The following is a 3,285-nucleotide window of genomic DNA, read 5'->3' as shown; positions in this document are numbered from 1 at the left end:
GCGTTGGGGCCCAGAGGTCTTCCGGGTAGGAAAGGGTCAGCGGCGGGGCTGGTGCTGCAAGAGGGTGGGGAGGAGGAGGGCATCAGGATATCGCGTTCACTTCATTCACAAGTTAAAAATCTTTACTTTGATAAAGGTTACTCATCGACATGGCAAAAAAAAAAAAAAAAAAGTGCCGTACATAGCCAGAGTAATCTCCCAGTCAGGCTCACTCTCCAGCAGGTATCCTTCCCCGAACTTAACATTATTTACACACATTCTACTGATTCTGTCTTTCCCAATAATTTCATCATCTGCTTGACGGCAAGAAGGAATGATCATCGTAATTGGAGAGGGCACGTCCCTGGGAGTGGTAACAGGTATTAGAAGTAATGCTCAGTATCCAACCATTTCTCTAAAAAGGAGGAGGAAAAAAAAATCCAACCGTGCTAGTACCGTTCTAGACATTGGAAGATGTTGACAGGTAATGTACATAACTAATAGGTGAGGTAGGCATTACCCCCATTTTTGCCAGTAACTGAAGAGACTGGTAAGGATGGAAACCCAGATGCATCTGGTCCCCAGGTCTACCTTCTCTCAGTTACGACTCCGCACTGCCTCTAGTGGTGGCGCTGGACAGCAAGAGGAAGGCAGGGATGCTATCCCCAGCTTGCCCGCCTGCTCCTCTCTGAGGGCTGTGCAGAAAAATCCTAGGAGATGTATGCTATGACCACCATCGTCTTACAGGCGAGGAAACTGAGGCACAGAGAAGTGAGGAACGTGCCCAGGGTCACAAAACTAAGTGATAGAGCTTGGATCCAAACTCAGGCAGTCTGCTCCAGAGGCTAAGTTCTGGTTTGATGGATGGAGGGTAAGAGAGGAGTCCAAGAAGAGTCCTCAGTTTTAAAACCTCAGTGATTGGTGGGATGGGGTCACAGTGGGAAGAGAGGCAGAGAACCCAGGGCTTGGTAGGCAAGGGGATGATGAGGTTGGCTTTTGAGTAGTTTGAGGTGATTGTGGTGGATCTAGGTATTGCTGTCCAGGAGGCAGTTAGAAATGTGAGTCTGGAACTCTGCAGAAAGACTGAGGCTGGAACATTTCCAAGACTTCCTTGATCACAGAATTTTGTTTTTTCACAGAATATTTTCTAAACTCTAATACATGGCTCATAAACCAGACAGGCATGGGAATTTGTGATATAGCTCTTTTACTAGGATTAAAGAAGACAGAAAAATAAAAGGCCCTGGACAAATTAATTGCCGGGAGAAATGATAAGATTTTGGCATAGATATTTGGAAACTTAACAAAAAGAAGTAAACAAATATGGAAGAATGGTGGTGTATCTCTGACCATGGTGGTGGTTTTGGTGTTCATGACTCCCGAGGCTCCTGCACATCCTGGACAAAGGAAGAAGACATTAGCAGAAAAGGTCGGACAGCTGATGGACTGGACTCAGAAAAACAGAGTGATAAGAATGAATGATGCCATGTTCAATCGTTTTGTATTAGAAAAACCAAGAAACTATTCTGTTATTGTGATGTTTACTACTCTCCAGAAGTTTAGATTATGTGTAACATGCAAACTTGCTCTTCAAGAATTTCAGATCTTGGCAGATTCCTGGCAATTCTCCAGTGCATTCAGCAACAAGGTATTTTTTGCTATGGTGGATTTTGATGAAAGCCCCGAGGTCTCTGAAATGCTCCAGGTGATGTCTGTTCCGAATGTCCTCCATTTTTCTGCTAAAAGTAAATTTACAGCAGATGACATTTATAATTTCAAAGAGAGGGGTATCATAGCGCAGCAAATGTTCACATGGGTAGCCGAGAGAAATGAGAGACGGATGGTCAATGTCAGAACCAGGAAGCCTATAAATTATTACTATTCCTTCAAGTTAGGGATATCTTTGGCTTTCATCGGTGGACTTGTGTATGTATTGAAATGGAATAGGAAATTTAGTTTTAACAAAAATTTATGGGCAGTTTTAGCTGTGTTTTGTGATTTTGATGTCATCTGGTCCAATGTGGACTCATATACGAGGAGCCCCGTTTGCTCAAAGCAATACACAGGACAGACACATTATATTCATGAAGTGCATTACTTCCAGTTTGTAGCAGAAATGTATATCATTTCTCTGTTTCATGTGTGCATTACCCTGGAAATATTGCTCTTAGATACAGCTGCCACCTCTCCTATGATCATTATAAATAGGAAGATAATGTCCATGACTTGTTTGTGTCTAGTTGTAATATTCTTCAGTTGGCTGCTTTCTCTCTTCAGATTTAAAGAACATAACTATCCATTCCACATTCTCGTGGATTAAAAAGGATCCTAGAGATGTAGACAAGGAAGCAAGACATTTTTTTAAAATGTGAAAGTAAAAACATGAAAACAGCAGAATATGAACTCGTAACTTTTTTAATTGATTAAGACTTAGCCAAAGGAGACGTGAGGTGCCCTGGCAATAACAAGCTATTTTCTCTCAAAATCTGTGAAGTGTTATGTTATGTATCTTCTCTGTTCTTCTCAATTTTCTCCTCCCATTAAATGTCATAGATTACCTTACTTAGTGAATTCCAATAATTAAAATCCTCAGAGTGTACACCTTTTACTGAATTAGGACAGTGTTTAAAAGTACTTTAGTTAATATTTGGTCAGCTGATCTTATTCTAATATGAAAAATATCTTGATAAGGTATCCATCCCCACATCTAGCTACTGAAGTTAAAACTGTATTGCCTTTTTTGGAGGTGTATATTTGCACAGCTTACTTCGTGTGTTGTTCCCTGAAGCCTTATCTTTCTTTAGCATGCACTTCCAACGTCTAGAGGCAGATACAGTACTACGTGGTGCTCCATCTCCCAAGTCTTTTCTTTCTTTTTTTTTTTTTCCCAAGTCTTTTCTACTGAAATACGCTATTGTGCTTCCTGATGGCTGTAGATATTACAGACTAATTAAATACTGGATTGTTTCTCCATGATCGTTAACGACTTTTTATCCGGAAAGATTTCAGGTAAATTATCTTTCTTTATTTCTCTTCCAAGAGGGCAATTTCTAACAAAATAGTAGTTCCTATTTTGGTGTTGATGTGAGGTTGTTTTCAATTAAATTTAAATCTAAGGGAAAAATATAAAGACAATTCAGAGGATGAATGATGATTTTATTCACCCTTTTCTGTTTAGAAGCATGCTAAAATGTCAGGTTATTTCCAATATGCAGAAATGTAAAACTGAATGTCTTAAAAGCTGTTCTATTTTGGCCTTTCTACCCTCTTAAGTGGAAAAACAAAGTACAAATTTGGAAATTTCAC

The sequence above is a fragment of the Neophocaena asiaeorientalis genome, unplaced genomic scaffold, assembly GCF_003031525.2.
Source record: "Neophocaena asiaeorientalis asiaeorientalis breed wild unplaced genomic scaffold, Neophocaena_asiaeorientalis_V1.1 scaffold106, whole genome shotgun sequence".
NCBI lineage: Eukaryota > Metazoa > Chordata > Mammalia > Artiodactyla > Phocoenidae > Neophocaena > Neophocaena asiaeorientalis.
Note: the sequence above shows the minus strand (reverse complement) of the source record.